The following is a 26,583-nucleotide window of genomic DNA, read 5'->3' on the forward strand; positions in this document are numbered from 1 at the left end:
TTTTGCATGTGATTTATGTTACTTAGTGGACTCTTTTCAGGGACAGGCAACAACTTTTAGAAGACGGTTCATTCCCCTTGAAAACGTATCTCTTCAGTGGCCTTATTACGGTCTCCAGCCAAATAGGTTTTGCAGGTTTTTGAAAACACTACAAAACCCTGTAAAACCAGGGCTGGAAGCAGACAATTACTTTTGCAGAGCCTAAAGCTGCCTGAAACAGAAATTGCGGTTAGCAGCACGCACACCCAGCCCTAAGCCATTTTTAGTATTGTTTCAAAAACCTGTCTAATAAGAGTCAAAAGTTGGATAAAAGAAGCGTACTTACACACTAAAGGAAAGGATTCCTCTCTCAAACCACTTTCAACTCTTTAAAAAAAGACACTGACTAGTTTAGCAGAGAAGTAGTGAGGTGAACAAGCTACATGACAGGCAAACATGCTCTCCCGTATCACTTTCCTTTCAGCCCTCCCAGAAAACGATTGCCTGTGTCCTACTCCGTCTTCCCACTTCTCCCAATCTAAAGAATGCACTCCACCAAATAAGAAGAGACTGCTATAAAAATTTTTTAAACCCTGGATCCACAGAAGTTAAAAAGACAAAAATTAAACAACCCTGCATGTACACACACCAGATTTACACAAATAGCTGCATCAGAGCGCAAGCCAGTTCTACGTATTCTACAGGAGAGGAGCTGCAGTAATCTATCACAGCGAACGTAAGAGAGTTCTGTGGCACCTTAGAAGACTAGTCCATTTAAATTAAGGCAGGAGCGTCTGCAGGCTAGAATCCACTTCCATCAGATGCAGGTTTACATGTGAACCTGAAATGTGGCTGGTCCTTCACTATCTATCTCATTCAGGCGAAAGCATCTTGGAGCTATGCTAACGGATACGGCAGGACTAACTTCACCATCTTCTGAATGTATCTCTTCGGCTTTGCTATTGTATCTGGCTGGAATCCCAGCGGAGATTGTTCCCTCTGGCTGCTTTGGCTTCCACTTTCTAGCAGCCCTCTTTCTATCTTGAGGAGAAATTCATGTTATGAAAGAGGGGAATGTCTTTCTTCCCAAAGCGATTCACAGTGAAGAAAAAAAATATGCAAAATGCTTTTCCTGATGCCTCCAAAGAATTCAGCCTTGCTCTTTTGCTTGTTGCCAGCTCTTGGCTCTGGGGGATAGGAAAGCACTTGTAGCTGACCCACATGTTCAGAGCACGGAGAACAATGGCTGCCTTTGACAGCCCCAGTGATTATAAATTCTTTCCAGAGCAAGCTGCACATACTAAAACACCGAGAGCTCCAGCAGAGGCAAAGGTCAGCAGAAGCTACCCCAGCCTTGCGATATTAGAACGTTATCCCTTGTTTTAGACGGTGTCTTATCATCAGTTTACAACGGTGCTGGGCCAAGACAAACAGAAATAAGTACCTTTGCTCAAAGGCACACTTTTTTGCATACACCCCCCTCCTCTCAGCACCAGTGGCTCTCAGACGTCCTGAAGTGGAGCCGACTGGAAAACTGACTGTGCTTTTCTGGACACGCGGCAAAGGACTCCCTGCAACTTCGTCTCCCCCAACGTAAAATGCAAGAATCTCACGTCATTTCCCAATGAACAAATTTGTATTTTTTTATTTATATCCCGCCCTCCCCGCACGCAGGCTCAGGGCAGCTAACAACATTTTAAAACATTTTAAAACACTTAAAACAATTTAAAAGATTTTGTATTGTGCGGTGGCAGCATCAGGAAGACTTATAATATTTTGCATGCATGCTGTGATGGACAGTTTTTCACCGGGGGGGTGTTAAATTTCCTTCCCCCCTCAGGCCGGCAGAGGCCCAACCTTAGCCATGAGCCTGGTGGAACAACTGTGTCTTGCAGGCCCAGTGGGAAGACAATAAATCCCGCCGTGTCCTGGTCTCAGTAGACAGAGCATTCCACCAGGTAGGAGCCAGGACCGAGAAAGCCCTGGATCTCGTTGTGGCCAGGCGGGCCTCCTTGGGTCCAGGGACTACTAATAGCTGTTTTTCTCCCAATCGGAGAGTCCTCCGGGGAATATATGGGGAGAGATGGTCCCGCAGATACGTTGGCCCCAGTCTGCATAGGGTCTTATAGGTTAATACAAGAACCTTAAATCTGATCCAGTAATTCACTGGCAACGAATGCAGCTCGCGTAGTGTCGGTGTTATACGTGCTCTACTTGGCATTCTTGTAATAACACACTCCACTGCATTTTGCACCAGCTGTAATCTCCAGGTCAGGTTCAAGGGCAGTCCCACGTAGAGCAAGTTGTAGTACTCCAACCTCGAGAAGACCGTTGCCTGGATCACTGTAGTTAAGTCACAGGTTGATAGGTAAGGGACAAGTTGCTTAGTCTGCCGTAGATGGAAAAAAGAGGACCTAACAACTGCTGCGACCTGTGCCTCCATTTTTAAGGAGGCATCCAGGTTCGCCCCAAGGCTCTTGACCCTCGGAACTGGCACAAGCTGTGCCCCATCGAGGGCTGGGAGCTGGAGTCCCGAACCTAGTCCCTCCGGCTCAAGTACAGGACCTCGGTCTTTGTCGGGTTCAGCTTCAGCCGACTACTGGATCCCAGGCCTCTGTGTGAGACACACTGGTCTACACCAAATGCTAGCGACAACGGGGTGCATCCAACCATCCTTCAAACAGCCTTCCTCCAGCCTAGCAACCCTTCCTCCAACATAAGTGGCTCTTCCTCCCTACTGGGGGCAGTTTAAAAAAAGTTTTTTTACGTGTCTATCTAAAAGAGAAAGTATAAATTCAATAAACAGGCGTTCGTAAGCACATCCATGATGCAAGCGCTCTTGCAAGCAGGGCTTTTTTTCAGCAGGAACGCGGGTGAACGGAGTTCCGGAACCTCTTGAAAATGGTCACATGGCTGGTGGCCCCACCCCCTGATCTCCAGACAGAGGGGAGTTGAGATTGCGAGCGGCGCGGAGGGCAATCTCAACTCCGCTCTGTCTGGAGATCAGGGGGCGGGGCCACCAGCCATGTGACCATTTTCTCCGAGGGCAACCCACTGAGTTCCACCACCTCTTTCCCCAGAAAAAAAGCCCTGCTTGCAAGTGTGCCCTGAGTTTCCCATCATATGTGTGAATCTGGCTTTTAAGTCACGAGGAAACCCAGAAGGGAAACTCAGGCTCAGGAGTCTTGTGGCAATCTTAGATCATTCCAGTATGGAAGTCAGTGGCTCACAGCACTGGCTTGGCATGGTGAAGGCGCAGGTTCAAGCCCCGACATCTCCAGCAAAAAGTATCAGGCAGTAGGCGAAGACACAGACCTCCGCCTGAGACCCTGGAGAGATGCCTCCCGTTTGAGTAGACAATGCGGACCTAGATGGACCAAACTTATTCAGGATAAGGCAGCTTCATGGATGTTCAGGTCTATGCTTGCCACCAAGCGTATGCTCTAAAAGGAGTGAAAAGCAGTCTTGATGAAACCACCATACAATACACATCCTTGTGCATGTTTTTGTTACTTTCACACTTCCAAGTGCACATCTAAGAGACACAACGTGCCCAGGGCTTTTGACCAATGTACGGACCTCTCAGTCCATACAAAAAGAGCCCAGTAGCACCTTTAAGACTAACCAACTTTTTTGTAGCATAAGCTTTCGAGAATCACAGTTCTCTCTCTCTGACGAAGAGAACTGTGATTCTCGAAAGCTTATGCTACAATAAAGTTGGTTAGTCTTAGAGGTGCTACTGGACTCTTTTTGATTTTGCTACTACAGACTAACACGGCTAACTCCTCTGCATCTCAGTCCATACAGATTTTTTAAATACAATTGAGAGCTCTTGTCCTGTAACCTAATCCTATATAGGTCGACACAGGGGGTGTTCCGTGGGGTTTATTCCCAAGTAAGTGTGCACAGGGTTGCAGCTTTGCAGGCCACACACACAAGGGTCTGTATGGGATTCTCCCGACCATCTAAGCAATAGATGAAGACAGTAGTTGAAGCCAATTTGTTCTGCATCAGCCACATAACTCAAAAACACTGTGGTTGTATATTTGGAGGGGTGGAGGACTTCCTTCACTGTAGGTTTCTCAAACTTCCAGTTTGGCATGCCAGCACTGAAGAAGAATTTACTACAATCAATACCAGCATACTCAACAATGTTATACAGACTGGGGAGGGTATGCCTGTACATTGCAGGGACTGGCGGCTGATGACATACAAGGCATGGGATACATGAGGGGGCAAGTCTTGGGGTAAAGGGTAGGTTTTGCCCCCGCTAGAATAATGGCCTTACCCCGCCATTCCTCTTGGGAAGCAGGAAATCTTCCTCCACGCAGAGGAGTCCTCCTCCCCAAATTACTCTTCCCCTGGACAAGGTCACTTAAGACAGAGGAAGGCTCCTTAGGCTGACAGAAGTCTTCCAACTTGGCTGAATGGAGTGAGAGGATATAGGCTCCTATCGAAGAGGTTTTCCAAGAGGTGTGAAGAGCAACCATCAGTATACAGGACTAAGTAAAGGGATGCTATGCAGGCACCACCCAGGAGTGGAGAAACACCCCTTCTCCCTTCCTTGGTGACTCCAGCCACTAAGAATCAAAGCAGCCCCTATCCACAGAGCCCTTTCCTATTTCAACATGTGGGGTTTTTTTTACACATACATATACCCCTTTGTTGCCTTGTTCCCTGTGAATGGAGAAATGGGTTTTCCACATGGGGTTTCCAGTGGTTCTGGCCCCATACTGTTTTGATTTATCCTGATTTCCACACACATTTTTTTGCCTTTAGTTTTTGCTTTTTTTGTTTTTGTTTTTCTCTGTCCCCCCCCCCCCCCCCGGTATTTTGGGTGCATTTTTAACCCAATCTTTTTTCTGGAAGCCAATTTTGAGTTGATTTTTAATTTGTGTTGAATGTTTCTTTCAGTTTTGATTGTCCTGCCCACTCCCACCCACCTCCCACCCACTTTTCAATTATTAGATGCTTGTCATCATCGAACCACTCTTCCCCCACCTTCCTTCCCTCCTCCTGTTTTTTTTCCTTTTTTAATCATCATTTTCATCCTGTTATATCAACCTTCCATTGTAACAATATACACAGAAAATTTTCTGAATTTCCAGCTTTTATTTAAAAACCAAAGTAAGTCTCTAGTCCGTTTTGTTGAGGAGACATGCCTTTTTCCTTATATCTCCGCAAGGGAAAAGGCTAGAGACTTGCTTTTTTAAAATGAAAGACGGACATTCAGAGAACCTGCTGCATGTATTGTTACTATGATAGGCTGACGTTACACTATGAAGATGATGATTTAAAAAAAAAATTGCAGGGGTGGCCACTTCTGGCACCAGAAAAAAGCAGCACAGTTTGAAAAGCACACAGCCGCTGCTGCTCAGGGCTCCACCCCAACAGAGGTGAGTCTGTCTGGCCGGCGTTAGCCTCCAAGCTCTGGGTCAGCCCGGGCAGGGCGCTCCAGTCAGAACTATTAGGTGTGGGTAGTGGAACGGCTCCCCTTTGGGGTTTCCCCAGGCAAAGTTCTTGCCATGTGCTCATTTCCAACCTTTTACAAAAAATGCAGCTCTTATATTGATGTAACATTATAAGTATGTGCAAAAATAAAAAGGCCATGATACCACCAATGATGGCAACACCCTCACTTGAAAATCCAGATTATTGAAGATGCGCGCAGAACAAAATAGACTGACTTCATAACTGTACAAATACAAGGGGGGGGGCAGATGTGTGGAAGAATCGGAACCAAACTGACTGCAATGCTTGGGGACTGACTGCTATGAAAATCAAGAATAAATCCAGGACGTGGAAAAGCACACATTCGCAGAATTAATGGTAGCAGAGTTTGAATACTGAATATTGAATTTGTTTACTTGCAGTCAGAGGCCATAACAATGCCAATACATCCTTAGCAATCAACAGAATAGTTAAATCCAGTGTAAAGGACATAGAAAAATACATTTAGCATTTAAAATCTTATCTTAAAATGTATATAGTTCTCTGGGAACTGCAGTAATTCTAATATTTAAAACACTGACGTTAAAATAGTTAAAATCGTAAAAAGAGCAGGACAGACTCTGTATGGCTATTCTTTTTATTATGGAATGGCAGCAGAGTTACCACCAGATTCCCTTCTCCCCCACCCCACCCCAAAAAATCAAGAATACTTAGCATGTGTGTAATGCTCTAGAACACTCAAAGTGCCTTTCGCGCTTTACCTTCTTGTAATCCGTACAAAAACACTGTGAAATAGGTCAACTTTATAAGCCAGGTTGCTGGGGGGGGGGGGGCTGCCTGAAGAGAGTGTATCCCCCCAAGGCAGCTCACAGCAGAGGCAGGACTCAAAGTGGGGATTTTCTGATTCATAACTCAGCCAGAACATTATATGGCAAGATTCTTGAGAACAAAAAAAGCCCGTAGAATGAACAGCTGGTAGTAGGCAGAAACAGAGAAGCATGGAAAGAGTCAAGAGTTTTACCTATGAAGCAGGATGGTTAAAATACTCAGCGTCCCATGGATTTCCTAGTGAGGGGGATGGAATTAGGGTTACCAAAGAGTTTGCTGCTAAAAGGACCCTCAGATGCATAAGGCCAAGCGAGAGGACAGGAATAGAACTCAATCACAGATTAAAGAAAGCAGGATTTAATACTTCCAGCAGCAAGAAATCTGATTCTTCGTGTTCTCGCTCTCTTCAAGATGGGTAGCCGTGTTAGTCTGTCTGTAGCAGTAGAAAAGAGCAGGAGTCCAGTAGCACCTATAAGACTAACATGAAAGATCATACCCTACCACCAATTTTGTTAGTCTTATACGTGCTACCTGCCGATTTTGGAGGGTTTTTAGCTCAACTACCACCAGGGGGCACCCCTGCCTTCCTCTGCACCTGCATGGCCGCTTTCCCACCGAAACGGACCCTTGGAAGGCGGGGCGCCTCCTACTACCCTCAGTCCTCTTCTGCCACCGTACTCTCAGGTAAGTAAAAGAGCCTTAGCGGGGAAGGAGGGAGGGCACGTGTGCCTGCACAGAAGACCTCAACGAACAACAGTTACAGGCAAGTGCAACCCTGTTTTGCATCTTCGGTCTTCTGTGCAGTCTCACATGAGAAATTAACGAGCTGCTTACCTGAGTGGCGGCGCTTGCTGTTCTTCACAGGAAGATCAACTGGAGCATGGCTGTGCCTACTGCTGCCTCCTTCCTAACAAGGATGTCCAAGGCACAGTGTTTAACAAACATGTCAGCAGACAACCACGTTGCTGCTCTGCAGATGTCCTGGATGGGCACTCCTCTGAGCAGGGCCACTGACGATGCCTGTGACCTGGAGGAATGCGCATGCACCTCTAGGGGGCAAGGTAGGTTAGCATTTTTGTAACAGAGTCTTATAGCCTGCACCACCCACCTCGCTCTGGTCTGCGTGCTTGCCTTCTTTCCCTTATTAGGTCCAGCAAAACAAACAAAAAGTTGAGAATCCATTCTAAGCTATTTGGTACAATCCAAATAAAACAGTATTGCCCTTCTGACGTCTAGCGTGTGTAAGGCCCTTTGGTGCCAGTTTGGTGTAGTGGTTAAGAGCGCAGGACTCTAATCTGGAGAACCGGGTTTGATTCCCCACTCCTCCACTTGTAGCCACCTGGGTGACCTTGGGCTAGTCACAGCTCTCTCAGAGCTCTCTCAGCCCCACCCACCTCACAGGGTGTTTTGTTGTGGGGATAATAATGGCATGCTTTGTAAACTGCTCTGAGTGGGCATTAAGTTGTCCTAAAGGGCAGTGTATAAATCGAATGTTGTTGTTGTTGTTGTTGTTGTTGTTAGCTTCATTGGACTGTTTACAGAAAAAACAGAGCACATGAGTCCAGCAGCACCTATAAGACTATCTCTTGCAACATATGGAATTTCGAAGCAATTTTAGGCAAGAAATCTAATTTAGTCCTCAACACCACTTTTCTGGATGAACCTTCAGGAATGGGGGTTTAATACTCAAAGCCGCTAACTCGTTCACTCTCCTTGCTGAAGTGATAGCCACCAGCAGAGCAACTTTCATCAACAAAAGTCTCAGGTGACAGGTAGGTAAAGGTTCAAAGGGCTTTGTGATCAGTTTTGTCAGTACCAATTGCAATGACCACTGCGGTATGACACCCTTCATGGCTGGAAACATATTACACAGGCCTTTCAGAAACATCTTAGACGTAAAATGGGGGGAAACTGTTTTATTGTCTTTTAGTGCATGAAAACCTGAGATAGCTGCCAGGTACACCTTAACTGATGAATTGGACAGACTCTTGCTTTGAAGTTCCAGTAAGAACTCCAGGACATTAGTCAGTCCACAATCAGTTGCACTCAAATTCCTTTCCTCCGTCCATGAACTAAACTTGCCCCATTTCAACCCATAAGACTGTCTGGTGGACAGTCATCTGGCATTCACTAGGACTTGCGCTACACCCTCTGAAAATGTCCCTAGGGTAGTATCAACCATGCAGTCAGTTTGAGTTTCTCTATGTCGTGGTGAAGCATCCCTTTCCACGACAGGAGGTCCGGTTCCTTGGGTAAATGATAAGAGTTGTTTCGCAAGCCTCATTAGTCCATGGAACCAGGGTTGCCTGGGCCAATATGGAGCTATCAGGATTGCTCTTGGGCACTTTGCCTGGAGTTTGCTTATTACCCTGGCTAGCAAGGGGATAGGCAGGAATACATAGTAGAGCCGGCCTGACCAGGACAGCTGAAAAGTGCCTCCTAGGGATTCGTATCCCTGATCTCCCCTTGAACGGAAGAGGTCCTCTTTTCGATTTTCCCTTATAGCAAACACGTCGATGTCCAGGAAACCTCACTGTTGAAAAACAACATTTATATAAGCGTCCTTTATTGACCACTCGTGGGGATTGGCTGTCAGCCTGCTGAGGCAGTCTGCTATGACACTGTCCACCCCTGGTATGTGAACTGCATGCAGGTGTACTTCATTTTGAACTGCCCATGTCCAGATCTCGTATGTCCTCCCTGCATAGACTCCTTGATGTTGTTCCCTCTTGCTTGTTGATGTAAAACATTGCTGTAGAATTGTCTGAGAGTATCAGGACAGATTTGTTTCTTATCACACTTGAAAAGGATGTTAAGGCACTGTGTATGGCTTTCAATTCAAGGAGGTTAATATGTGATACCTTCTCCCGACTGTCCCATAACCCATGGGTGTGGAGTTCCCCGCAGTGTGCCCCCCAACCTAGATTGCAGGCATCAGTAGTGATAGACAACTGCAACAGTATGTGGCCAAATAAATGTGCTTTCTCTAACAACCCTTCTAGGTATATTGAATTTCCGTACTTGGGAATCCCTCTCAATATGAAAAACCGATATAAACCACATCTGGAGCGTTCTCATTCTAAGTCTAGCGTAAGGAACCACTGCTGTGGTCTACACCACGAACCCCAGAAAGGTCTGTATTCTCCGTGCCGTCTGAAAGCGGCAGTCTTGGAACATCCTAATCATACTCTTTATTTTCTCCATCTGCTCTACAGGTAAGAAAGCTTTGTTCACACTACCATCAAGGGTTGCTCCTATGAACTGTACCCTTTTAGACAGGGACAGTTTTGATTTCTTGTGCTTCACAAATAAGCCTAGTTCTAGACAGGTCCATAAGGTCAAATGGACCTGTCTATTCACATCCTCCTCCGACAGGCCCATAATTAACCACTCATCTAAGTACAGGTAGATGCAACAATTTAAAGTTCTCAGGTGGGCGATGACTACTGCTACACACTTCGTGAAGACACGAGGAGCTGTCAATAACCCCAAAAGTAACACACAGTACTGGTATATTTTCCCATCACAGCTGAACCTTAGAAACTTTGTATGCATAACATGAATGGAAACATGGAAGTGCACGTCTTTTAAATCCAGTACCGCGAACCAACAATTGGCTGTTATCAATGACATGAAAGTATGTAGGGTAGTTATACGGAACTTAAGATCAGCAATGGATTTATTTAGGTTTCTTAAATCTAGAATAGGTCTACATGCTCCATCTTTCTTATCAACTAGAAAGAATCTGGAGTGAAACCCAAGCTCTGACTCCCCTTCTGGTAACTGTTGTATTGTACCCTTTTCCAATAAGGCCTTAAGCTCTGTTCCCAATTCAGGGCACCTTTGGGAGTCTAAAGAATTAGGCAAAGTTAAACACAGGGAACTTTTACATTCAACTTTATATCAGCTATAAACAATCTTCAACACTCAAACATCAGACGTAATAGTATGCCAAACTGAAATATTCACGGAGCCGTTCCCCAAAAACTGGATCTGGCCCCTGTGCCAGTCAGAACTGCTTTGGGGCTTGCAAATGATCCTTAGCGTGATGGGGCTGAGGTCCCTCCCTCTGCCTCTGGTTCTGTTCTCAGGATTAAGGAGGGTAGCGCAGTAAAGAAACAAATCCAAAAGAAACAAGCTGTGACAAACTAACTATATTAAGTTAAAGAAACCTTTATGATTATATCAATCAAGAACCATTTATATTTGTACTTTTCAAGAACCTTAATTATGGAGAAAGTAAAGTGGTACATGAACATGCGTCTGGTTACATACAGAAGGGAGCTGTCTGCATCTCCATATCAAAGGAGTTGTTTACATCCCCCCTCTCCTCCTTCCCCCCTTCCCTCCCCTCTCTTCCTCTATATTTGACCAGTTTCCTTTTGCCCTCCATGCATCTGACGAAGAGAGCATGATTCTCAAAATTTTATGCTACAATAAAATTGGTTAGTCTTAAAGGTGCTACTGGACTCTTTTTGATTTTGCAAAAATCAATGTCACTTTAACGCAGCCATAGTTAAAGTGCGAAGTGCCATGTAAACATATATACAATTCCTATATGTAAACACTGGCACTTTGCCCCTTTAGTACAGCTTGGACACGCACAGGGACCGTAGAGACTTTTAGATTCTCAGTGCTGCAGTGTTGCTTGACTCCGTCGTGTTTTCGACCCCGATGGGCTAGGTCTCAGAACCAAAGGCGGCCTTGGCGTCGAGAGTGATTTCGGATCTGACTGAACGGCAGCATCCGCCGGAGCTGATTTCTTTGCCTTCGGCGTGGGTCCTGCCACCGCCATGGCCTTCCCCTACAACGGCACTTTAAGCTGACTGGTTCTTTCTGTGCGAGCTTTCATTGTGAAGCTCTGCAGTATCTGCAAGTCTGCACATGGTGTCCTTCTCCAAGGCACATCAAGCCCATTAGTTTTTGTCATTTGAGCGTTGCATTTGACACAACGCTTGAAGAGAGCTTTCTCTGACATTTTCAAAGTCCACACTAAGAAAAAAAAGTAAAACGGTAGTACTACTTATCTCCCAACAATAAGCTAGAACCTCTCTCCATGGAGGCAAAAGAGGAACTGAGGGTAGCAGGAGGCGCCCCGCCTTCCAAGGGGCCGTTTCAGTGGGAAAGCGGCAGCACAGGTGGAGGGGAAAGCAGCGGCGCCTCCTGGTGGCAGCTGAGCTAATAAATCCCTCCGAAATGGGCAGGCCTGTGCGTGCGCAGTTCCATGTGGGACTGCACAGAAGACTGAAGATGAAATACAGAATCGACAGTTGTTAAACAGGCCTTCATGCCAGCAGTATATGATCTATAAAATACATTCTAAATCTATATTAGGCTTATAAAAAGCCACTTGCATGAACTCCTTTCCTTGAACCATGAGAAAAGGTGAGGTGTAGGGGTATGCAGCAAAAAAAAAATTTGATATTATTCAAGTCCAGGTATCAGGAATACCATAAATATTTGGTATTCCTGATACTCAGGTCCAAAAATACCAGTACCAGTACAGTCCTGGGAATTCCAAATATATTCAGCTCCATTATTTCCTATGGGGAAATCTTTCCAGGCTGGAGGGACCATTTTTCAAACAAACTACACCAAAATTGCAGGGAACCTAGTGGCCCTTTCTGTCCACTAAAGACGCTCCGAGTTTTAAGTGAGTTGGACCAAATAATCTAATTCTACAGGCCCCTGAAACAAGCTTCCCCCAGCAACTCTGCTTGTTTCATATGTGGGGAAAAGATCCCAGACAAAGTCTTAGACAACAAACAACAGCAACCAATGACCAAAAAACTCCTAATGCAAACAGAACCATCAAAGCTCAACAGAACCAACATCAAATCAGAAAATCCCACCAGAACCAAACTGAAGCAAGGAAAACTATTACACGTACTATGTTCAGAGTGAGGGAAGGTAGCGTGGTATAGCCCAATCTTGCCAGATCACAGAAGTTAAGCAGTACTTGAATGGGGGGGGGCCACCAAGGCAGACTCTGCAGTGGAAGGCGATGGCAAAACCCCCCCCCCCCGCTTTGCATTTCCCCTGAAAGCCCCTTGCTGGGGTCGCCATAAGTCAGTTGGGATTTGATGGCTCCTAAGTACATTTTACGTTTAGAAATAATTTCTAAGCAGCTGCTTCTTTAATTGCCCCAAACCCCTAAAGTGTCTTTTCCTCTCCTGGAAGATACGATACAGAAACCTGACCCTTCTCTCCAAAATGCCCTCTATTCACCCATTCAGGTCCCATGAATCTCATTCCTATGTTTTTAAAGAATCACTATTTGTTTTGAACAAAGATGTCAACATCATATTATTCTCCACATATTAGAAAAGGCTTAGTTTAGTGCTTAGAGCCAGTTTGGTGTGGTGGTTAAGAGCAGAGGGACTCTAATCTGGAGAACCAGGTTTAATTCCTCACTCCTCCGCTTGAAGCCAGCTGGGTGACCTTGGCTAAGTCACAGCTCTCTCAGAGCTCTCTCAGCCCCACCCACCTCAAAGGGTGATTGCCGTGGGGATAATAATCACACACTTTGTAAACCGCTCTGAATGGGTGTTAAGTCATCCTAAAGGGCAGCATATCAAATGTTATATGTTTTTATTATTATTCTGGAACCCAAAGAGCTGCTTGGATTTTTCAGTTCTGGAGAATAACTAATATTATGGCCAATGTAGTTTTTCAAAACCAAAGTTGTTGGTGCACAGACATAGTATAAACAATCAGGCATACTAAGCATAACTGTCAGAGAAGAACTCTACTGATCCCGACTGTGTGTCATCCTTCCAAGCAATATCGCAGGAGAAGTGGTTGATCACCTTGGAAGGAGTTGCATTTCCATCATTTATTGTTTGTGTTCCTCCCAAAATGGAAGAACCTGTCTGGGATCCAGGTAGTCCTGAAAATTACTTCTTGCTGTATGACACAGACTCTCTCAGGTTTCACACAGTTTGCCTGATTTGACCAGAATGAACACTTTCTCTCTGCGCACCAACTAAAGACTGCAGTTCACTCTGCCCCTCGGGCACAGCTCCCATTCAATCAGATCACACGCCATGACCCTATCAAGCCACCCTCTTTCTTTCCTCAGAGGCCTGCCTTTAAACCCACAGTAACAAATATTAAGAACCACGCATTAGTAAGCAGAAATAAAATCCAAATTAAATACATTACATGGAAAACATTACAAGCTCCAAGCAGAAGTCCAAGGAAAAATGCATAACGGATTTCATATGTATGCCGAGACTTTCTTTCCTGTGCCATCTATACATCGATTTTAGCTCAGCATGCAGTCCTAATTTCCACCGTCTTTATTGCCTAATCTCTCGTGCCTTCTTCTCAGATTTCTAGGCACCTCCTTCCCTTTCAGGCAGGCTGATTATTTGGATCAGCAACACACAGCCCAAGATGACATTCTGGCACCTGGGGCAGAAACTACAGAAGAGGCCCCCTCCATGATAGTAAGAACAGACTAAACCAGATAATTGATTATGACGTGCCCTTTCAATGGTGCCCTCAAAATGCCTTATGAGGTGGGCCACTTCACCCTGCTCAAGTGTGGCGGCAGGCCTGCCCGCTTGAGAGAGGGAAATTATGGTACAAAGGTAGGGTTGCCAGCTCCAAGTTGGGAAATTCCTGGAGATCTCAAGGGTGAAACCTGGAGAAACCTGGAGAAAGTGGGGTTTGGGGAGGGAAAGGACTTTGGAATGGCAAAATTCCATAGAGTCCACCCCACAAAGTAGCTGTTTTCTCCAGGTGAACTGATCTCTGTGGCCTGGAGACCAGTTCTAATTCTGGGAGATCTCCAGCCACTACCTGGAGGCTGGCAACCCTATACAAAGGGAATCAACAAACAGGGGAATGCTTTGCATTGTAATTGCTGTGTTGCATTCATGCAATATGGTCACATACTATATAACATTTTTAAAAAGCTCACGATACATTACCAGAATAGACTCAGAACTCCAGACCTTAAAATCCAATCCAACTAAAGCCCTTTTTTGCTTCCCCCGCCAATCTGACATCTCTCGCAAATTCCCTGAAGCTCTACATCTTGCATACCAATCAAATACATTTAATCCTTTGGCAGGCAGCCAGCTTTGGGGAGGAAAAAATATAGTATGTTTGACTACCATGGAAAAATAGTCAGCAGCGAGAGGAATGAAAATCAGATGAATGATTCAGTGAAAGACTATTTTTCATTCATAAAACATTTCAAAAATACAAAACAGAGCCTTTTCTTTTTATTTAAAAACCCCTTACACATCTGAATGAATTAAAGGACGAAGGGACTGTAGAACAAAAGCCTTGATTCTGAAAACTTCACTTTCACTAGCCTGTCCCTTGAACAGCTTGGAGAGAGCTGGAAGGCAACTGCAATTACAACCCTCAATGAGAGACTTTCACACAGTTGCTAATTGAAAGCAGTTGAGAATTGAAGCTGATATGACCTGTCTTTAATCACTCTGAGCCAAACAGTTTATTTAAGTGTTTACGTGTTGCGGTCTGTATATTTTCAATCCAGATGAATGACAATGTATAATGGATGTGATGTAATCAATAATGGTCATGATGCAATCAATTTATTTTTCACACATCGTATTTGTGTACTGTTGTTTATTATATAAACAATTATATATAATTGAGATAAGAGTGGCTGTATTGCTGACTGTGGGCCAAGCTACAAGTGACGAATGACACTTGAATGGCAAGTGGATTGAGTGGAGCGCAAGTGAACAGGGAGAAATACACTTGCCGTTCAAGTGTCATTCGTCACTTGTAGCTTGGCCCTTAGAGAGCCTGTGTTTTTCCTCCAGAAACTCAGTTCAACTTTGTTTTGTTTGTCAAGCCAGCAATTTAGAAGGCAGGAGGGCGGCAGTTGAGAGGGAGTGCAGCACACTGGACACCAGTGAAAACTGTGCCGTGGGGCGTATCTGCTCCAAATCCCGCGTGGTGTAGTGGTTAGGAGGTCATCTGGAGACTCAGGTTTGAATCCCTGCTCTGGCATGGAAGCTCACTGCGTGACCTTGGCCAATCACACACACTCAGCCTAACCTACGCCCCAGGACTGTTGAGGTCAGCATAAAGTGGCGGGAGGGAGAATGATGTTGGATGCCTCTTTGGGTTTCCACTGGGGGGCGTGGGGCAGGATGGGTTTTAAATAAATATGTAAATATCCTCTGCATCAGAAATGCACTAGCGGATCTTTAGCATGACACTAGTGGTCATACTCTCACAGGGGTGTGCAATTCAGCTTAGGAATATCAAATACATACCTGAAAAAAAAACTATCTGGAATTATTCTGATATATTCAAATATATCTGGCACATTCAGATATATTCAGATAAACCAGTCTCTCAACCAGTATGGATGGAGGTTCTGTTGGGTGTTGTCGGTTTTGTTTGCATTGGGGGGCTTTTGGCCATTGGTTGTTGTTGTTTGTTGGCTAAGACTTTCTTGTGTTCTGGAGAAAGCCTTGAGTCTTTTTCTGCCATAGGAAACAAAGGAGAGTGGCTGGGAGTAGCTTGTTCAGATGCCTGCAGAATCAGACCCTGTGGTACAATTCACTTAAAACTTGGAGGGACTTTAGTGGACAGGCAGGACTGGGGCTCCTGCTGTTTTCATGTAGTTTGCATGAAAAACGGCCCCTCCATCCCCTGGAAACATTTCCCCACAGGGAATAACAGGGAAGATTTCCCCATATGGAATAATGGAGCCTAATGACAACAACAACAACAACATTTGATTTATACACCGCCCTTCAGGACAACTTAACACCCACTCAGAGCGGTTTACAAAGTGTGTCATTATTATCCCCACAACAATCATCCTGTGAGGTGAGTAGGGCTGAAAGAGCTCTGAGAGCGCTGTGACTAGCCCAAGGTCACCCAGCTGGCTTCAAGCAGAAGAGTGGGGAATCAAACCTGGCTCTCCAGATTAGAGTCCTGCCACTCTTAACCACTACACCAAACCGGCTCTCTGGAATTCTGAATACTATACTGGTCTTTTTGGACCTGATTAGCAGGAATACTGAATATTTATGGTATTTCTGATACCCAGATCTAAATACTACCAATTTCTTTTTGCTGCACACCCCTAGTCTCAAATCGTGTCCCCACAAAAGCTTGAAATAGTAACGTTGACCTGCCTTGCAAGGAAACTGCTGCTGAGACAACGGATGCCAAGCGCTTTAAAATGCATCGTCAACACCACCTTCATCATCAACATCTCTATTTTCCATAGTCTACCAGATGTTTGGGCTGGAATTTTTGGTCCCTCACCAACTCAGATTTTATCCAAGAATCTATGAGTCAGTGAGTATTGCCTTAGTATGTTGCATGTTCCAGGAAGTGCAGCTGTTTCAAACTGGCCAGTTTTATTCAGTCTATGCTTATATTCCCTAGGTGTTTAGTTTGTTCTTTTGGAATTGCACTAGCATTCCTATTATTGTTACTGTTGTTGTTGTTGTTGTTAACATATAAATTCACATATAAGCATACAGTCACTGTGGTTGCATCTTATTGTTTTGGCGGCACATCAAACAAATGCATCAATTACTTTGCTTATATCTGCACAATGACAGTTTAACAGATAATCTGCCACATGGTGTTCTGTTATACAAAGATTATCATAGCCATCTGGATAAAATTAAACCCACAGGCATGCAATAAAAGTAGTTGTAAGAACCACAGAGAAGATGCCTTTCTCTAGCAATTCCACATATTATGAACATATTGCAGGCTGCAGAAAGTTTAGCAACCTTTGCATCACAAATGACTTTTAATCTCAAGTCCACCTGGTTGCTGTTGGCCTGAGCAACGAGAGCTCCATGGCTTGGATCCACGAAAATTTCTGCACATGCAGCCGGGGGGGGGGGGGGGTCAATTTTCAGAGATCCCTTTATGGTGTGCCTCCAACTCCTCTCTCAAACTTCTCGCTGATCCTGGGGGTCTACTCTTCCCCCCAAGAGCAGAACTGGGGGCACATTTTGGACTTCAGTTTGAGGGGGGAGGCAGGGAAGTTACCCTCTATGGATGGGAATTCCTTCTGTCTTCAGAAGCCCCCTTGCAAATCCAAACCCTGATATCAGCCTAGATTCTGGGGCACTTGAGCTACATGTTGGGCCCAGGACACTTTGGTTCCTGAAAGAGAAAATCCCTTTTCCACACTGATATGCAACACTCTATTCCTCAGCACCAACGCCCATGAAATGAATAGGGGTTACACAAGAGCTATTCCTTCAAGAGACATGAAGTATCCAGTTACCTCCTTCTCTTCTTAGGGGCAAGCGAGCACCTCCAAAGCCCAGGTCAGAGGAGACAGCCATGAGGGCGGCAGTTCCCTTGAAAAGCTACCTTTATATCAGCGCAATGCCAAACATCTGATGAACTAAGGAAAGCCCAGACTAGATGCGAGCCCTGTGGGAATGAAGATCCATTCTTAAAAAAGAATAAGTCTGAGCTTACGGCAAAAAGAGTAAGCGGGCAAAGACTGCAGAATCCTCCCACCCAGCCACAGCATTTCCCCTCACCGAAGCTTCTTTTCTCAGGCAAACTCCGAACTGCAAGTGACAGCTGGTGGAAGAAAGGCCTGACCTAAACGCGACAGACACCAGCTGAGGCAAGGAATCCTACCATGGAGGAGGGCACTCACACAGCATCTTGTCCAAAGTGGGCTCCTGCCCATGAAAATCAGGTACGTGACACTCCCCAGGCACAATTATGGGGGAAATCAGGCCTTGGGGAAGGAATTAAGAAGGGGCAAACAACAGGAATTGGGAATATCCTTGCATTCAATGGGGGCTTTTCTGTACACTCAACTTATTCCTGAGTTTCTTAGCAGATGACTCAAAAGTACTGGAATCAGGGACAGATCTTCTACATGTCTGCCCTCCCTCTGCATTTCAACAGCCAGGCTATTTTCTGTCTCACGTGCCTGAAATAATCAGGATTTCCAAGCAAAGGTGCTGTCGTCTCAGTGATGTCATTGGTGGCATCCCAGCACCCCCTCCCCTTTTAAAAATTTTAGTGCATGTTTAAGCCCTCCACCCAGGACTTTGCAACTTTAAAAAATGTCAATTTCATAACAATATAATCATCTAAAGTTGTAATAACAGATGCAGATGAATCTCCAGCTTTCATTTTTTTTAAAGTTAGTATCTAGCCCCTTCCATGGTAGACATATGCCTTTTTCTTTATATCGCCACAAAAGAAAGGGCTAGTGACTTACGGTGGATAAAGATTATATAGCCCGTTCAGGAATAGCATTGACAAAAAAATGGGAAAAATTGTCTTTTCATGGACATTGGAATGAAATGCCGAAATGGCTGCCAAATAAACCTTGATTGAAGAAGATGCTAGACCTAATCCCTGTAATCAAAGACATTCAGTCAAGGACAGGACCCAGGGGAGATGCCTCTGGCAGCTGCCCAGCCAACAAATCTGTTCCCCTTGAGTCAATATGCCCTCCTAGTTGAGGGCCTACGTGCATTCAAAATGATGTTTGCTACTGCGTCAGAAAACTGCCCTGTTAATGTTCTAGGAACCATGCAGTTAGATGTAATTTGCTCAGATCGTGGTACAATATACACCCCAAATGAATCAAATCTGGTACTCCTGGGAGATGGATGTACTTCCCTTTGGCTATCCTCTTTAGTGTGTGGAACCAAGGCTGACGCGGCCCAAATGGAGCTATCATTATGCACACAGGCTGATCTGCTTGAACTTTGCAAACTGTCCTCTGTAACAGCGGAAGTGGGGGAGAGGCATAGAAAAACAATCCCTTCCCATTGTATTTGGAATGCTTCCCCAAGCGAATCCCTGCCAATATCCCCTCTGGAACAAAACTGGGGGGTTTTTGTGTTCTCTTCTGTGGCAATCAGATCTATGTCTGGATGTCCCCATTTCTTGAAAATCTCCTGTGCATATCTGTCGTTCAGGACCCATTCGTGATGGGATTTCCCTAGTCTGCTGAGATATTTGGCCTTGCTGTTTTGTGACTCTGCAATATGTAGGGCAGAGAGTGTAATACCCCGGGAAATAGCCCAATCCCATAGGCGGATAGCCTCCAAACAGAGCTTTTTCAATGCCGTGCCACCCTGCTTGTTTATATAACAAACCGTCATCATGTCTGAAAGGATCTGGACTGCCTTCCTGGATAACATATTTGCAAGTGAGTTAAGGGCATAGAACACTACTCAACTCAAGAATCAAAAAACTGTGTTAATCTGTTTAAAAAGAGCGTGGGAGAGCTAGTTGCTCGATCATCTAGTCACAGCTGCTCTCTACAGCTTTGGGAGTTTTCTTTCTGAGCCTGATTCTGTTGTGCAGGATTCAACCTCCCCGACGAACGCCTTCAAGACTGGTTGGAGCTGGAGAACTGAGTATGGTACGGATACTGTGGCTTGTATGGCTGGAACCGATAGGATCAATACTCCTTCCTGGGTTGGTATCTTCTCCTTCCAACATTCCAGTACTGCGGTGACGTGGCAGACTGCGGTAGGGTTCCATAAGACTTGGCAGTCTGACAATCCTTTTTCTTGGCCAAATATTCATCCGTTGTTCCAGAAAACAACGTAGTTCCTTCGAATGGCATGTCCTCAATTTTGTTTTTAGTCTCAATTGGCAGCGTTGTAGCCCGCAACCGTGCATGTCTTCACAAAGCCACTGCTGTATTTAGACTTCTGGCTGAGACATCCAGGATATGTCTGCTTGCACTTATTTGCTGTTTTGACAAAATGATAGCCTTATCCCGGATTACCTTAGTAAGGGTTTTCTTGTTATGTGGTAAACTGTCCACAAACATTGTCATCTTATTCCACAAGAAAATATGGTAGCCACTCGTAACGGCCAAGAAGTTGGCCATCTTGATGGTAAGCGATGATCCTGAACATAACTTTCTGCCAACCGCATCCAGTTTCCAGCCCTCCTTGTCAGCTGGAATAGCAAAGCTACCTTGTCTCTGTCTTGCCTGTAGTTCCTCTGCAACCATAGAAGAGGCAGGTGGATGGGTGAACAGATGAACACTTAGCTTTCTTTATCTTCTATGAGACTTGCACCTTCTTCATGGTGATTGGAAGAGAAGCCAGTCTTTGCCGAAGTTCATCCATAATTTCTACAAACTCCTTTATCATAGGAAATGCTACCACTTCCAGGGTGTCGCATAGATGTGCTTCAGTATATTATCCCTCACCTTAGGCTGAGGCGCTGAGACATCTATCTCCAGTGATTCTGCCATGCGTAGCATTTGCTCTGCAAATAACTTATAATCAGTTGTAGGGGACCTCCGATCTGACTCGCCTATTGCCTCTTCCAGTGGCAGGTCTGATGTGCCGCTGGGGCTTCTTTCGGAGCCAAAGGGTTCCACGTCCGATTCCGAGTTGGATCCACCTTTCAATGTCGATGGGAACGCTGACAGGTACCATGTTGGATCCGATCTATCCGATCTGCTCTGTCTGGAACGAGAGGAACCCAGTGCAGAATATGGGTAAATCAGATAACACTCCACTCCTGTGCATATCCTGGTGAGGGGTACGGAGAGTACCAGGACGGCCAAAAGTGGTGATGTCTGGGCCTTTCTTCCGAACTCGAGCATATTTCTTGGCCAGCCCCTGTCGCGTGCTTGCCACCATTGTCGGACGTAGGAGAAATCGAACTCGACCTCCTGGTTGAGTGAGGAGTGGGAGGTGGCTGTTCCTCCGAGTCCGACCTCCTTATCGGTTCCGATGGCAAATCATGCTGCCAAGCTCTTTTTTTGCTCTTGTCTTTAAGCTTGTGTTTATGCACCTTACTCGGATCCGCTTTAATTCTGGCTGGAGCTGGGGACCTCGACACCCCGCTCCAAGAAGGAGGCTGATCATTTTCTGTCAGAATGACACTAGGCATCGACCACGCCAAAGTCAAGGTCTCACGGGATCGAGAGCATGGTTGGCTCTCAGCCTTCAGTGCCGATGGATCTCACATCGATTCTGAGGGTCCTGGAACCAAATCTCCCATCAACTCAGATCTGGTCTTGGGGATCAGACACGGTGAACACTCCACCAGGGCGTATTTCTTTGCTGCTGGGTTTGTGGAACTAGACATGGCCTTTTCCCAGAGCACAGCCTTTAGTCTTGCTGCTCGATCAGTTCTCACCTTGGGGTGAAGACTTGGCAAAGTTTACAGCGGTCCCCAATATGCCCTTCCCTCAGGCATGCAAGACATCGGGAGTATCCGTCTGTCTTGGCCATCTTAGTTGCACATTCCTTGCATTTCTTAAACAGGGAATTATCTGCCATCCCGACAAGGGAGAGGGGTGGGAGGATCCCGGTTCAGCGTTGAACGAACTCACTTTGCTGTTGCATTTCCACAAGAACGGGTCTCCAAAGTAACTTTAACTCTTAAGAGTACTAATAAATAAATAACCCTTAACAGTTCTAATAAAACTACCACTACTAACTACAAACTACCACTACAAACTACTATTAACAACTGTTAATGAAGATGAACTTCACTAAGCCTAAACACGCCCGTAACTTGGCCTTGGCCGAACTGAGGGAAGGACGGGGCGACCTCCTCTATCATGTGACCATTTTCAGCGGGGAACCCGGCTCGGAGCAGTCTGAGGGGGAGGTCGCTCCCCCGAATAGCCTAAGAGCTAAAAAAAAGTCCTGTTCTGAGTGGCTGGCCTGCGCCAGCGTAGTCCTCAATGTGGGGCTGCACTGAAGACTGTTGATGAACCAACTTTATTGGTTAGTCTTGTCCGGGGTCTGAGGCACAGCCCCCCGCCTCACCAGGAGGAAACAATGGGAGGCAGCTGCCCTGCTGCCCCAGCCAGCCATCAGGGCCAGAACCTGCCTGTGCCAGGGGAAAGGGGCAAAGGCCCAAGGCCCCAGAGGGCTGGAAGGGGCAGGGCGAGGCCAGCCAGCCCCACCCTCCAGGGAGAAGCTGGGGAGCTAAGCAGGGCAGAGGGAGGGGGCAAAGGCAGCCCAGAAGCTGGCCAGGGCAATTCCTTGCGAGCAAGGCCAGGGAAGCTCAGCAGCTCAGAGGCCTACTGGGGCAGCTCCTCGCGAGCAAGGCCAAGGAGACCTCAGCTGGGGATGGCTCGCATTCAACCCCACCCTGCCAGAAAGGCAAGGAAGCCTAGAAGGGATGAGTAATGGGAGGGAAACACCTGAGAGGAGGCGCAGCTGGGCCAAGTCAGGAGAGGGAACAAGCCTGAAAGGAGGGCGGGGCGGAGAAAGAAAACTCTATAAAGGCTGGCTAGGAAGAGCTCTGGGGTGGTGGGTTTGAGTAGGAGTGATGGAGCGGAGCAAAGCGAGAGCAAAGGCAAGGAGGAGGGTGGAGGAAGGAGGAGGAGATGGCAGAGACCAAGGGGAGTGAGTGGCACAGGTTGAGCGAGCCAGCGAGTGGAGTGAGAGGGAGTCTGGGTGATGTATACCGCCCCTCCATCCACAGAGCAGGGTCCTGCAGAATCCCTGGCCCCCCTCTGATGTCAGGAGCAGACCGCCCAGTGCCCTGCCCAGCAGCGGCCGCGGCAAGCCCTGACAAGTTTTTATTACAATAAAGTTGGTTAAAGGTGCTACTGGGCTCTTTACTACTCTAAGTGCCAGTGTGGTTTAGTGGTTAGAGTGTTTGGCTAGAATTTGAAAAACTCAGGTTACAAATCCCCACTGATGGCTAAAAGATATGAAGTGAAGGTCACACATTTTGGTTTTTCCACAGATTGGCCATGCAATTTTGGTTTGCTTCAGGGTCATGCAAGCAATCATGTCTTCTTTTTAAAAACGCTAACAGCAGAAAGGCGCAACTAGTTTCAGGTAGTGAAATAAAGAGGATGTTGAAAAGTTAACCCCAAGGCAAATAAAGACTACACAAGTTATATTTTATGGACTGCCTGAAAGCTGCGGTCTTCCCTCATTCGAATCCTCAGCTACGAAGCTCGCTTCCCTGCATGGCGTAGAGAGCCGGCATGGGGCAGTGGCGAGGGTGTCGGATGAGTATCTGGGAAACTCAGCTTCGAATCCCTGCTGTGCACAAAAGCTTGCTGGTTCACCTTGGACCAGTCAGACTCTCAGCCTAACCTACTTCACAGGATTGTAATGAGGGTTATGTCAGCCCCCTTGAGTCTCCGCTGGAGAGAAAGATGGGTAATAAATCAAGTAGATCAATCAATCTTTAGTTATCAGTTTAACCCTCCTGAGTGAATTATCATCAGGAGAAAGAGAGGAGACAAGAGCAATGGACAGTGCCCTTATTTCTGTGGAGTTATTGTAAGATACAAATGTAAGGTAGTACATGAGTAAAAGGTCCTAAAAGCATAATTTGCTTAAAAGAACCGAAGCAAAAACAAAGAAATAGCTCGTAGCAAGTTGCCGGTAAAATAGGAGTAGTTTTATCATAGTAAACTATTTTTCAGATGAAATATGCTGCTGAACATGACTATGTGGGACATCGTGCCATAATCATACTCTGAGGAAGTTGTTGCAGATCAACTATAAAAGCGTCAATCTGCAAGAATCTGACGGACAACGTGGTGATACGGAGAAGACAGCACAGAATTGTCCTGCCAGACCAACCTCATCTTCCTCTATGACAGAAGCACAGGCTTATTGGGTCATGGGAATGCTGTCGATGTAGTTTGTCTGGATTTCAGTAAAGATTTTGACAAGGTTCCTCATGAGGTTCTGATGGGTAAACTGAAGGACTGTGGACTGGACTCTAGGATGGATAGATGGAGAGGGTACTGGTTGGATAGTCACACCCAAAGAGTAGCTGTCAGTGGCGTCGCATCTGATTGGAGGGAGGTGCCCAGTGGGGCGCCAGAGGGCTCGGTCCTGGGCCCAGAGCTTTTCAAGATGTTTATAAATGATCTGGATGAGGGTGTGAAGGGATTACTCATTAAATTTACAGATAACACCAAACTGGGAGGAGGAGCAAATACCCTTGAAGCCAGGCATAGAATTCAAGGAGATCTGAACACACTGGAAAAGTGGGCGGATTTGAAAAAGACGTGACTTAACAGGTATAAGTGTCACGTTCTGCATCTGGGTAACAAAAATGCAAAACATGAATACTGGATGGGTAGCAGTGTGTGTGAGCAAGATCTTGGGACACTGGTGGCAGTCAGTGTGATGCAGCAGCAAAAAAAGGCGAATGCAGTCTTGGGGGATATCCACAAAGGCATAACATCCAAATCACAGGATGTTGATGTTTCACTGTCTATCATGTTGGCCAAGCCCCCCGCCTGGAGTATTGTGTGCAATTCTGGAGGCCTCCCTTCAAAAAGGATGTGGACAAATTGGAAGAGTGCAGAGGAGAGCAACCTGGGTGATCAGGGACCTGGAGACCAAGCCCTGGGAGGAAAGACTGAGGGATTTGGGATTGTTCAGTTTGGAGATGAGGAAGTTGAGAAGAAACAGGATGGCTCTCTTTAAGTATTTAAAAGGCTGTCATTTATAGGAGGGACAGGAGCTGTTCCTGTTGGCAACAGTGGACAGGACTCGAAACAATGGGTTTCAACTACAGGAGGGAAGGTACCAGCCGGACATTAGGAAAAACTTCTTCACATTAAGAGTAAGTCAACAGCAGAACTGGCTGTCTAGGAATGAGGTGGGTTACCCCTCATTGGCAATCTTCAAGGACGGATACTTTATCAGGGATGCTTTAGGATGTTCTTGCATTGGGCAGTGGTTGGACTAGACGGTCTGTAAGACCCCTTCCAACTCTATGATTCTATGCATACAAGGCTTCCTTATTCTTTTGACATACAGCACTCACCAAATAAAGTAACAGAACCAACATAGATAATAAAGATCCTTTGGTGTCAGGCTGGACGAAGGAATTCTGTCTTGTACCAGTCTGCTCTCTGACCAAATAATACCAAGATGAGACTCTACCACTATCAGCATCAGCTACAGTCACCTACAAGTAACATTGTCCTGCTCTAGGGCACGGTCTACAGTAAACACGAGTAACTCAGCAGCCTGGTTGAGGACCCTGAAATTTTCTCAGATGACATTTCCAAGGAGCAGAGCCTTATTATACAGTATGGAGAATCCCTACAAACCCTTTCATGTGGCCCATAATTCCTTTTATTATTTGACCTGATAAACCCCAGTGTACACACTCTCTGTCTCTCTCTGTCTGTCTCTCCATCTCTGTCTGTCTGTCTGTCTCTCTCTCTCTCTCACACACACACACACACACACACCTCTTTCTGCGCGCAATTTATACTGCATCTGAAAACCAGAGGGAAGCCTTGATGCCCTAGCAGGATCAAATCTGGCCTATTTAACCTTATAAGGATGTTTCAACAGGAAGGAATATTTTCTGAGGTCAGGATATAGCTAGCTCTAATTTACCTGACATTCATAACAGTTTGTTGCCTATCCACATAGCAACAGATGGAGACTTCATATTGTGTATATTTAATAGTTCAAACACACACACATGCACACAACAGAGTCACAGATTACTTTTTCCTCTGGTAATGTTTCCCATCCTCGTAATTCGTACTGCAAAGGATCAACTGAGCACATCCAAATATTGCAAGATGACATACCATTTGGCTGAAACTCATCATTGCCCACTGACTGCAATATTAAACGTGACACATAGGTGTAGTACAATCCTTACGGATCAACGATTACAGACAAAGCTTTAATTTCATTTTACAGGGGGTGAATACAATGCTTTTCAATGGAGGCAGTTCACATATTCAGCTGAGATCTGTGTATATGTAATGCTGGGATTCCCATAAACTACGGTTTGCAAACTGTAAGCCAGTCTCTGCAGGGGAGTAACTTCCTTCCTCCTTTCCCTTCCCAGCACTAATAATGGTTTCACATTAGACAGACATCAGCACAAGCCAGGGCTTTCCTGTAAACCAGACAGAGAGAATCTAAACTGCAAACCATGGTTAGAGGGGAAGCTGGTTTTTATTTATCATGGCTTGGCACTGACAGCACACTTAGCGCAAAGGGAAGGCGTATGAAACCCCACCAAGGGAAACAAAAACCTGCACCCACAACAATAAAAACAGAGTGAAAAATCTAACAGTAGTTAATATACAAACTTGTACAATAGACAACATAGCAAAATATATCCAGTGACTCTGAACATTACGGCTGCTGCAAAGCTCGTTTTGAATAAACTTCAAACTGTAAAATATTACTCTTCTCTCAAGATATGTGAAACGAACTTCTTTTCCTCCTACATGAGGACACCCACAAATTTAAAAAGCTCAAGCTAATCAGTCTGGTACAAACACTGCAAGGTCACAGACCAGAATAATATTTTACAGTCTGAAGAATATTATTCAAAACATACTTTGTTAGCAGCTGTAATGTTCAGACA

The 26,583-nt window shown here is 45.6% G+C and overlaps 1 protein-coding gene across 7 annotated transcripts in view; it reads right to left on the minus strand.

Annotated features, from left to right (window-relative positions):
• Positions 1–26,583, minus strand: part of LIMCH1 (LIM and calponin homology domains 1) — a 317,657-nt gene that overhangs the window by 98,394 nt on the left and 192,680 nt on the right. The window lies entirely within an intron of this gene.

Source organism: Eublepharis macularius, chromosome 10 (genome assembly GCF_028583425.1).
Source record: "Eublepharis macularius isolate TG4126 chromosome 10, MPM_Emac_v1.0, whole genome shotgun sequence".
Taxonomy (NCBI): domain Eukaryota; kingdom Metazoa; phylum Chordata; class Lepidosauria; order Squamata; family Eublepharidae; genus Eublepharis; species Eublepharis macularius.